Below are 12,903 nucleotides of genomic sequence, written 5' to 3'. Positions count from 1 at the left end.
TGTAAAGGAATCAGATCACAAGGCCATTTTTATTAGCGGGGTCCTGTTTGGGAAATTAGGGTCTGAAACCTTCTTAGAGCATTTTGAGGCATCAAATGTCATTTTTTTGGGGTAAAATTTTTCTAGTTTAGTGCAACACTAGTTTTTCTATTCTAAACACATAGACCTTTCCAAAAACACACGAATCACCTCAATTGAAGTATGTATGCAAAATTTATGTCACTCAAAATTTGACCTTCTTGTTTCAACTAGCATAATTCATGAGGGTGCCACATCAGCCCCTGTTACTCAAGGAAAATGGGCTAGCCACGTGATCATGATGAAGAATAATTTGAAAGAGTCCATATTGTAATTCTTGTTAAGAGTTGAGGGAGTAAATCCTAACCACTAGTAGGCTATTGAGTTGTGTTATAGCCGATCCTTTGGGAGAAAAAGGGGTTCCATTCTTTTTGAGTGCATTTTGTTTCATAAATAAGTAGAGTAGTTGAGAGGGATTGGTAGAGAGCACACATAGAGGATTTGTGAAGTGTAGTAGCCTATAGGCCACAAACCTTACTTCTTTGTACTCACTTCCATTTTCTATTCAAAGAAAGATAGCAAAGCGATCTCACCTTTCAACTAGGTTTTCTCCCTAAAGGGTTTTCTAGGATATATCTCGTGTCAATAATGGTTTGTGAGTTTTAGTTCATTTTTCTCTATTTTATGCATAATTATAATTTGCATGCACATGGAATAAACATTAATTTACATATCAAACAATCTAAAGAGAAATAAACCCTCGTAATGTAGATTTCATATTTTTAAGTAAAATTTATGAGATCTATTGTGACGAATTTTCCAATGGAATATCCATGATAGTTTATAGATCAACAATCAAAGAATATACTTAGAAATTATGTGATAAATAATCCACAACAAGAGTTTGATAATGTTTTATATCACTAGCTAGAGTCATCTAAATCCATGTGAATCTTAGTTTGTGTTGCAAATGCCAACACTTATCGACTAAAATCTAGGTTATATGTTTCATAACTAGCATTAATTATCAACTAAACACTCCTGAAAAATGCCTATGTTTCTAGTGAAATTGAAAAGATTATATTATTGAAAACAACATAATATTAATTCATACGATGGCAAGCCTTAATGCACATCAATCTCTCATAATTGATGAACTCTCCTTAAGATGCAATATAAATGAATATCACATGCATGACGGTTTAAAGGACCCAAGCTTGTGCCACTTGACATCTTGCTTTAATTAGGATTTTGTTTATGTTGATGTGATACAAGAGATCATCATTTTTTTAATAGAAGTAAAACTTAGGGTCAAAAAAGGGCCGCACATGGATATGGCTATGATGAGGTATGGACCTTGCGGCTTCCTGAAATTAAGTGATCATCATATTTCAAGCAAAGGAATGCCAAAGACACTAAAGGCACACTAATTCAACGACCATGTCACACTAGCTAAAAGCCAAAATTCAATGCTTGAAATTCATTTGGGCATGAAATGAAACCCTTAGCTGGAGCACGTCAAATTGTGTGGATATTGACTAGATAACAAAGTGGAGCTATATGATTGGAAGAATAAATTGAATACATGGGAGAGAAATCATAAAAACCTCAAAATTTTGTATCGGGCCATGGGATGAGCAGTTTTGGCCATAACTCAAAAATTTTTAGTCAAACGGTGACATGCCAAGTGCTTGAAAATGGTATGGTGTTTTTGGGCCCTTAAGGAGAATCCTCCTGTTTCTACCCAAATGCTTGAAAACCCATCTTGCATTTGTGCTCTTTTCCTCATTTCAACAAGCATCTAAGCCGCTAGGCACTAGATGGTTTTACACAAGATAGATTATGGTGTGGTTTGATAAAGGGTGATGAACTGATATGGTGTAATCTCTCAAAGTTCTGTAAGATACATTGTATCAACTTCACAAAATACTTCAGATGTGACACTTTTCATCATGAACTATTTTGTGGGTGAAATGATAAGAATCATGAGTGCCTTTGGGTGACATGGTCCAAGGATGGAATGAAAATACTCTTAGTAATCTCTATCAAACCATAACTTGGGTCTATGAGATTGCAACTTATCAAATTCATATATCATGGAAGGCTCTTAACAAGAGAAACACGACTAATTGATTAGATAATCCTCCTTGCATGCAAGACCCCATTTTCTTAAAGACACCAAAAGGTTGGGTACATTACAATAGTTATTACAACAGAGTTATAACATTGGCCTTTTATGGTGAAAAATTAAGGTTAAAGATTACAATGTTATTATTGTTTTTGTTGTGATGATGACTTATAGCTAACAGTTGAATTACTTCTCTTGCATGACTAAAGAGAAGATATAATTAAGTGACAACAATGTAGATAATGTTGTGGTAAATATAACATAGTACAATTCCCTTTAGAATAATCCTCCCAAGTCAGATTTAAGGAGTGTGAAAAAGGATGAATGTGGAAACACCTCCATATCTAGTTGAAACAATGAAGAGCCTAAGTGGAAGGCTCTAGAGTTGCAGGGATGACAATGAAAGGTTAATCCCAATATAGGAAACGCAAGCAAAATTGCAGCAAGGACCAAATCCTAGCAATACTGAGTGAAATCGCTCTAGGAAGGTGGAAATCCCTTCAGAGATTCAAAAACATGGGCCAACTACCAACAACATATGGAAAATTCACCCAAGAAAAGGCACCAAGGTAAGAGAATAGATACATCTATTAGTGAATCATTCACTAATTACTCTAGTGATGGTATATAAAATTCAGATCAGTTGTCAAGCATCGGTTCTAAGTTTGCTTTGCAAAAAAAATCAAGCAAAAATAATTTCAATGTTATGATGCATCAAGAATTAAAAAAGGTAAGGACACCTACATTTGATGGTGAAATCAAGAAAGGTGAAGAGGTAGAGGCATGACTATTGGGAAAGAAGTACTTCTATGTATGCAACTATTCAAGGATAATGAAAGTCCAGGTGACTACATTTGACATGATGGGAAGGGATTCTATATGGTGGGAAGACCTCAAGAATGTAAAAGAAATCAACAATATAAATATCACTTGGAAACAATTCAAGAAATACCTTAGGAGGAAGTATTTGTCATAAGTATACTATTATGGGAAGATTATGGAGTTACATCACTTGAAGCTCAAATGAATCAGTATGGATCTTTATGTCAACTTATTTATGGAATTCCTGTCTACGTGCCATATATCAGGGAGCAGAAAGTGAATATTCAATGTTTTCTCAGTTGATTACCTTAGCCTTTCTAGGACCATATAGAGTTTAATGATCCTAGGACTCTAATTGATGTAATAAAAAAGGGAAAATATTGTTATGAGAAATCAAGGCATCGACTAAAGCTGCAGAATCCTTGAAATAAGAAAGCCAAAGCTAGATCGATGGAGAAGAGATTCAAATCGTAACAACACAAGAACTTAGCAAAAGGATACGAAGATGAATTGCCTAAACAAATGCAAATTCCAACAGAACTACGTTGTGCAAATCAAGAAGAAGTTGATGGATATCACAGAAGAAAATATAAGGGATTAGAAAAGGGACCATTTTGAGTGTTGGGGATCTCGAGAAGATCATCTACTCTAGGACTCTCCATAGTCAATATGAAAATAAGGGAATTTATCAAGTGAAAGAAGCTAATAGCATGAGTTCTATAGCACAAGCAGTGCCTCAAGTCCACACAGTTGTGGAGAACTAACAAGCAAACCATTAGGCATCAATGTTCGAAATAGAAGGTATAACCACTCAATTATTCATTTCTATTTTGATTGAACCTGGAGCTAATATTAGTTATGTTGTGCCCCAAGTTGTTGATGCTCGTACCCTTCAGAAAAAATATGCATAAGAAGCCATGGCTTGTCCAACTAGCTATAGGGACCAAAAGGAAGGCGATGGAGTTAGTGGAAGCATGCCTAATTAAAATGAATGGGTTACACACACATGCAACAATGAATATACTACTCTTAGGCTCATATGACATTTTGATCAACATGGATTAGTTGGCAAAGGACTAGGTCAAGTTAGATTGTTATAACAAGACTTTGAGTTTTTTTTAAGGCAATGGATATCTTAGGACCCTCAAAGGGATATCAAAATATATGGTTGTAAGGCATGTATAAAAAATGTGGCTAAATAAATGCTACAAGACAGGATGTCATTTGTATATTATTCATGTAGAAAACTAGCAAACAAAAAACAGGTAAGGCTCGAAGATTATCCCATATTGCAGGTTCGAAAATCTATTTTTAAAAGAGGTACTAGGATTGCCACCTAAATAAGATATGGACAACTTGATAGAGCTCATGCCAATACCTGTGCTCATATCTTGATTATATTACAATATGAGTACACTTGAGGTGATCGAGCTGAAGTTGTAGTTAAATGAAATGTTGGACAAGGGACTTATTAGGATAAGTGTGTTGCCTTAGGCAACACTAGCCTTGTTGGTAAAGAAGAAAGACAACACTCTCAGGCTATGTATTGAAAGTAGACAATTGAAAAAGTGACTATTAAGAACCAATACTCTTTCCCATATATTGATGATTTGTTTTATTAATTGAGAGGAGGCACGTGTTCTCCTAGATAGAATTAAGATTGGGATACCACCAAGTTAAGATAAAACATGAAGATATTCACAAGACAACATTTCAGACCCAATACAGGCACTAAAATTCGTATTCATGCCATTTGGGCTTACTAAATCCCTAGTTGCATTTAGGTGCTTGATTAAAAACATCCTCAATAAGTACTTGGTTAGGTTTGTATTGGTCTTAATTGATGGCATAATTATTTATTCAAATACTTTGGAAGAGCACGAGGAACACCTTTGGATAGTGTTGCAAGTATTGAGGGAGCATTAGTTATATCTTAAATTTAGCAAGTGTGACTTCTACCATTAGTGAAGTCATTACTTCTATCACGTTACCTTTAAACAAGGGATCATAGCATATCTTGACAAGATTAATACCATCATGGATTTTCCTGCCTTAAGGAACATAATTGAAGTGAAATCAATTATGGATTAGTGGGTTATTATTGGATATCCATCCAAAGATTCTCGAAGATTGGCCACTTGATCACTTCATCATAGAAGAAAGGAGTGAAGTTTGTCTAGTCCAAGGAATGCCAAGAAACTTTTCAGTAGCTAAAGCAATTTTTTACCAATGCATCAATATTGAAGATTGCAGACCTGGAAAAATAATTTTTAGTATACACTTACATGTGCAAAGTAGGACTAGCAAGAGTCATCATACAAGATGGATATATAATCAACTACAAGTATATCAAGCTCAACGAGAACGAGAAGCATTGTGTCACATGAAACCTAGAAGTTATGTTTATCATCCATGCCCTTAAGATGTGGCAACATTATTGCTTGGCCACAAGTTTGTATTGAATACCAATGATGACAAGTTAAAGTATATATTTTATCAACCTCGTTTGAATGTTAGGCAAGCTAGGTGGTTATAGCTCATTAGTGAGTACAACTTTGATATTTGTCGCATAAAAGGAAAGGAAAATTGTGTAGTAGATGCATTGAGCTACATCATGCAGTTAATGGACATTACAACAATCAACATTTATGAGAATAATGTGAAAATTAAGATAAAATATGCCTTGTAGAATGCTACACATTTTAAGCACACCACAAAATTCCTACAATAAAGGACTAAACGACCGAGGTGTGTAGGATATTAGCTGATTGAGGATGGATTATTAATCTACCATGATAGCTTGTATATTCTAGATTTTCCTAAATTGAAAAAACTCATCATGGATGAATTGCATAAACAACCTTACTTTAGGCACCCTAGTTATCATAAGATGATTATATTCGTTCATAATCTATACTACTGGTCTAGGATGGAGAAGGAAGTCACATAGTATATTTCTAGATGTTTTTAATCCCAACAAGTTAAGGATGAGCATAGACATCTGGTAGGTTGGTTCCAATCTCTCCCAATTTCGAAATGGAAGGGGAAAACATAACCATGGCCTTTATCACAGGATTGCCAAAGACAATCAAGCAACAAGATGCCATAATGGTAGTATTGGATAAGCAAGGCAGAGCACCTCGTTTCGTTATAGTGAAATCCACTCATAAGGCCACTGATATTGCTGAGATATTCATGAAAAGAGTTTTTATAATGTAGGGTATGTCAAAGGTAATTGTGTTTGATCAATATGTGAAGTTCACCTTGAGATTTTGAAAACCATTGTTTAAAGGAATTGGAATTCAATTAGCATCCCATATTAGATCCAATTCTACTCATCCATCAAATTAGAATTGGATCTAACATGCTAAAGGAAATGGAATAGGAAGTCTTACAAATCAAGCAGAGGTCAAAGGTGGTCCGAGATCACCAAAAGAGTTACATAGGTAGAAAAAAATCCACAAGGAATTTAAGGTGTGGGATCACGTGTATCTCTAGGTTAAGTCTAATTGAAAGTTCTTTAAGGATGCGAACCTATGCCAAATTAGCGCCCCACCACTATTGACTATTTGAGATTTTTGGAAAGAATTGTACGTGTGGCATACAAGTTTGTCTTACCTTCTAATGTCAAAGTCCATGATGTACTCGATGTGTCTCTGCTTAAGAAATATGTTTATGACTATAATCACATCATTTGTTGGGTTATAAACCAAGTGCATACAAAAGGAGAATTTCAGATACAACCTTAAGGCATACTAGATATGAACAAGGCATTTCTTTAGAATTGAGCCATCGCATAGGTCAAGCTGCAGAGGAAGTACTATAAAGTGGATGAAGCCACATCAGAACTAGAGGATGCCATGAAAATAACATACCCATTTTTTGTTCACTTTATAAAGTCAATTTGAAAATAGTAAAACATTGAGGATAATGTTCCTTTAAAGGGGAGGGGAATGTAAAACCCCATTTTCTCCTAGTCTTTGATCATAATTATGACCTAGTCCCATTGTAAATCGTAACATAGATGCATTGGTAAATTTCAAATTATTATGGAAATTTCTTTTATTGTGTAATTATATCTCATTGAGTAATGAAAATTGCTAACTTACTTAATTGGAGAGCATTGGAACTAGCTATGATACCATGAGTGGGAATTAATGAAGGGGTTGGAAATCACCTTGCCTATAAAAAACAACCATAGTCCAAAACCCATATTTCCAAAATGCCAAAATTTGAATTTGAAATTATTTCCCTCCTTCCCATTTCCTCAAAATTAGTTATTGAAGAATATAGGTAGTAGGGCAACCAATTACCCATAGTTATGGAAGTATGGAGATGAAGTGGGTAGTTTAAAATTACTGGAGATGGGTACAACTAGTACCCACCTTGATTTTTGTAATTGAACCATGAAATTCCTTGTCAAAGACTAGGAAAATCATGGGTCTTCCTTGACTAGAGTAGGGGAAAGCATAAGGGGGTTGAGTGGGAAAGTTTGTTGAGTGTAGAGAGGGTGAAAAAGGCCTACAAAGTGAAGAGGAAGATTTTAGAGAGAGAAAAGAACACCCATGATATAAAAAAAGGAGCAAATTTGCGAGTGGGTTTTCTGTTGGAAATTTCTAGTAGATGGAACTTCCTAAGGCAACCAATATTCATGGCCAAATGGTTTGGAATTCGATGACCATTCTTGAGTATTTTTACAAGTTAGATATTTTGAATTTAACTGCACTTTCAAGGTAGGAGAAACCAAACTTGAGTTGGGGAAAAAGGGGGCTGCAAAATTTATGTTAGATAGGTTAGAGAGCAAGCACTAAAAGAGGAGGTCATTGAGAGACTACATTGGCAAAGAAGGGATTCCCTTGTGCTGTTAAAAATAATCGGGAAGTCATATTGACATTTGATGGAAGCCATAACCCGGTGGGTAGAGGATGACTACCATTGCTTACCTGTAAAGAAGAGTGGTGTTCACAGTTGAAAATACCCTTTAGAGCTTGACTTTTCCCATGGTGGTGTCATGGCTTGAAAAGGGGGTGGTTAGCTTTAGGAAAGATATGCCCAAATGATCCTATTGTTGGGTGGAAAGGTGCACACCCTTCATTAGTTGTAGACAAAACATTTCAGGTAATTCCATGCAATTGTTTTTAATTCAATGCTTTTCAACTATATATGTCTCTAGTCTATTGTTATATGATGTTGCATTTTGGGCATGATTATTTAATAATGATCTCATATCATGACTAAATCAGTTGGGTTAGTCACCTGCTATCCGCTCTTTCAGGATGAAGGGGAGCAGTAAGGAAGGGGAAAGGCTCGCTGCGGGATGGATGGGGTCGCTGGCTTATATCGCTGGCTTGGGGTTAAGTTAGCTTAGCAAGCAAGAGTCTTTTCGGTCTTTTCTACCTCGGTTTCATCCCCTTTGGGGGTTGGCCTCTTCGTGGGTCGACTGTAGGCTAGTACATTGTGCATTCGGAATTAGCCGCCATGCCGCGTGTAACCTTTTGAGAGTCGCGTGTTGGTTTGTTTGGTATCCAACCTTAGCAGCAATAGTAGCAGCAATAACCTTCCACAGCGACACGAAGCCGCTGACGCCGAGTCGACTCCTATGCCGCTAGCGGGCGCCCTGCTCGGTCCCCTGGCACGGGTGGCGCGTGCCACTTCCGTAGCGCGTCATGAGCACCGACTATCCCATTTGAGATCTCTATACCTACCCCTGCCCCTAACTATTTTCTATACCATCAAAGGATACAATTGAAGAGTTAGGAGGTAAAGGAGTCTTTCCGAAGATGCCATTGGTAGCCTAGACACCTAGGCATTGACAAACATCAGAACTAAAATCTTAAGTCTTAAAAAAAAAAAAAATATGTTATAGTATTTTTAGAATATTTTATGATATGATGAAAAATGCTCACCAATATCCTTATTTTCTTGGAGACTTTGCTATGAGATGTCAACCTAGACACCATATAATTATGCACATAAGATCTATAGTGACATAATTAAAAGCCAAAACTAATGATCTGTATTACCTCTATACTCATGGAAATGCTCTTAAGAATATGCCCAAATTTTCCAACAACAAAAGACAAGTCATATGCCTCCTGATTCACCCTGTTAAGAGACATCATGACCTTGCATGATGTTGAATGGTCTCTAGTTACAATTTGAATGTCCACATTTTAAGTATAAACTTAGCTTGTAGTTGGGCCCGTCTTCCAAAGTAGTTGGGGTTATGTGGTCTATTTTGGGTGTTTAGTCTTAATATTGAACTTTCAAGCACCTTAACTATTGTAACTATTTTACCCTATCAAGAATGTGACTACCCTAAATGTCAAAAGGAGTGCATGACCATTCAAATGACACATAACTATAAGCTCATAATTGTTTCCATGGGTAATTGGAATTCCATTAAAACATTGATGAAAGAATATATATATTTTTTCCATGCGAGATCAAAACCCTCACACCAAATAATTCATTTTCTAGTGTGGTAGGGGGTTATGTATCACCAAATAAGGTTACTTTTTGTGTGAGATAGAACCACACATCGCTAAGAAAAAAATATTTTAGGCAATACAACTCAAGAGTATACATACAAATTGTTTAATACACAATCCACAATGAAGGTCTAATGGTGTTTGGGATCCATGTGATATGTGTTTATATTATTGGATAAAATCATTTGGATCCATGTGGTACATGTTTTATATAATTGAATATAATCATTTGGATCCATGTGGTACATGTTTTATATAATTGAATATAATCATTTGGATCCATGCAATACATGGTCCATATTGTATATTTCGACACTCTTTCCCTAATGCATTGAAAACCTAGGTCATACGTTTTGAAATGGGCATTGATGTCGAACAAAACACTCCTAAAAAATATTTATGTTTCCTGCGGGCAGAAAAAGATTACATTGTTGAAAACAACATGAAAGTAATTGATACCATCGTGAGCCTTAATGCATGGCGATCTCTTTGAATTGACGAACTCTCCTTTGGACGTGATATAAATACATATCATAGGCATGAAGGTTCAAAGGAAGCAAGCTCATGCCACTTGACATCTTGCTTTAGTGATGATTTGTTTATGTTGATGTGCTACAAAGGATCATCATTTTTTTTTATAAAGGTAAGCAAAACTTGGGGTTAGAAAAGGGCCTCGCTATTATGTAACCATATCACAAATAGAAGAAAAGATAAATCAACAACTTGAAAATAAGCCTCTTCAAGGGGGAAACCTCCTTATACATCACATATGAACAATTATTGGATGATTCAAATGACAAGACCTCCTTGGTATATATAGGATTCTAAGTGGTCAAAATATAATTAGGGCCTACATAACCATAATAATGTAAGGGCACAAAAATAACAATAGTGGACATCTCTGGGGCACAACAATACAATATGGGGGCTACACTAGTATTATGGGGCACAAAATAACAATATGGGGGCTACACTAGTATTATAGGGACTTAACATGCCCCTCTCCTTCAAGAAAGTGTTGTCCTCAATGCTTGAGAAGTTATGGATGCTTTTGAATAAAATACTCATCCTCCCCTATGGATTCTTCAGTAGGTAAGTTCTTCCACTTAATGAGATACTATGAAATTGATTTGTTTTGTAGCTTTCGGATTTTGGTTTCTGTGATTACTTTAGGCTCCAATTTGATTTTTCCTTCCTCGTCAACTTCTTGCAATATAGTGTGAGTTGGAAGCTTGTCACCTATAACCTTCTTTAAGCGTGAAACATGGAAAACTATTTGTACTCATGCAGATGCAGGCAATGCCAATCTGTATTCCATAGTACCAATCTTTTGCAACACCTTGTAAGGGCCATAATACTTGGGTGATAATTTATTATCCTTATTAGATTTCTTGAGGGACATTTGTTTGTATGGTTGTCGTTGTAAAAATACCTAATCGTCCTTATCAAAACTTCTTTCACTGTGATGTTGATCTGCTTGTTGTTTCATTCAATTCTAATGCCAGATTCAGGTTATCCTTTAAGTGTCGAAGAACTACTTGTTGATGCTTGATATGGTCTTTCACTGCTTGAACCTTAGAATTATCTCTTAAAGACGATGTGATGGACAGTGTATGATATCCATAAAGTGCCATAAATGGGGTCCTTTTTTGTGGTATGGAAGGAAGTGATATAACACCATTCTCCCAGGGGTAACCACTTGATCCATTATGTTTGTTTAGCATATAAAAAACAATGAAGACATCCTTCCAAACATTTGTTTGTTGTCTTAGTTTTTCCATCAGATTGAAGATGATAATATGAGTTATGATCTCATTGAGTACCAAGATAGGAAAATAATTTTGTCTAAAAAATTCTAGTGAAAATGGGATCTCTATCACTTACAATAATCTTTGGGTTTCCATCAGACTCCAAAAATTATCTATTTTTGCTTATATAATCCCCTCACTATTTCCATGTTTCATTAAGATTTGAAACCCTTATCTAAGTATTTCCATGCTTTTATGGTGTGATATTGAGAATGTGAGTTTGAATTGCTTATCACTAAAAGTTGGTAGGTTAAATCTTAAATTGATTGAAATGATTTCATCTATTGTGTTTCGAAGGTCTATAATCCTTATAAGTCACCAACCAATGTGAAATGCAGTACCTTTACTAATCATGGACCACTTGCACGCATTACGAGATTCCTTCACCATTCTCAGGTTCCTACACCGCGGTAAAGGTGTATATATCATTGGATACTAGAGCCATCCAAGAGCCAACTAGTAATTCGAGTAGTTTTCAAAGATAGTTTAGAATGAAAGTGAAGGATATAACATGCCCATTTTCCAGCTATATTCAACAAATCAGTCAGAGAAGATGCAACTATTTACCAAAGAAATCCCAAATTTCCTCGATTAGGAAATAGCCTCACCATAACCCTATTTCCGGTAGGTTGTTTTGATTTGGTTTCTATCATATTTTGTAAATGATTGGCTCTATCGTAGATAAATTTGCAATGTAAACTTCTATATAACTTGAGCTAGGGCATAGAGATAGGATTAGTGATGTTATGTTGTTGTTGTATTGCAAGTTAGAGATTGGGCATCACTTCAGATCAAATGGGTCTATGATATTGAGCTCATGATGTATTGAAGAATCAACTTTATTAATCGAGTGCAAATGCCAGGTTTCTTCTCTATTTTTGTTATTTATGTTAATGACTTGTCTCACTTTGTGATTTAATCTCTTTTAAGAGGGTGCGAGTTGGTTGGTCAGGGCCCAACCATTCTAGCTTTTTACACCCCCATTAGTCTATAGATGTGTGGTTTGAAATCAATGTAGATCGATTGTATGATGTTTTCATTCATTGATTTATTTATCCCTATGTGTGTTGGTCCAATGTTCTTTTGAAACCTTGTTCTTTCTTATTCATATTCATAGTTGTTTAATGATTGGATTTGGAAGGTGATCATCATCGGTGTGTAAAACATTATTTCTTTTGTTATATAAACTGAGTTGTGCAAGTGTGATCTCTAGTATAGTTATGTTTTATATATGAATTAGTGGTAACAGTGACTTAATTTGAGAATGCTTCTTGGGTATTGGTAGATTCTAGGTTTGAAAGGATTTGAATTTTACAAGGTTTAAAGGTGGTTTAGGCAATATCATTTCTGAAGCTTTGGAGTCATCTTAAACTCAAGAGTTGAAGACATTCCATTTTGATTAAAACCCTCTGTCTCTAAGTGTGTTGAAACAGGCTTGAAGTTACTGGAAACCCTAGATTTCTTTGAAAGTTAATTTGGTCATGCATAATCACTTTAGTGTGTAATGATATAATTTGTGATCTTATTGTTTTTTAGCAAGTTGAACTTAGATGTAGAATATACTTGTCATTATAACTCTTGGTTTTTTCGTTTCAAGTTATAAAGTCATAGAGGAATCTTTGCTTGCATAATACAC

This window comes from Pinus tabuliformis, chromosome 6, assembly GCF_031772625.1.
Source record: "Pinus tabuliformis cultivar Carrire ecotype Pingquan chromosome 6, CPIR1, whole genome shotgun sequence".
NCBI lineage: Eukaryota > Viridiplantae > Streptophyta > Pinopsida > Pinales > Pinaceae > Pinus > Pinus tabuliformis.
This window is presented reverse-complemented; position numbering follows the sequence as displayed.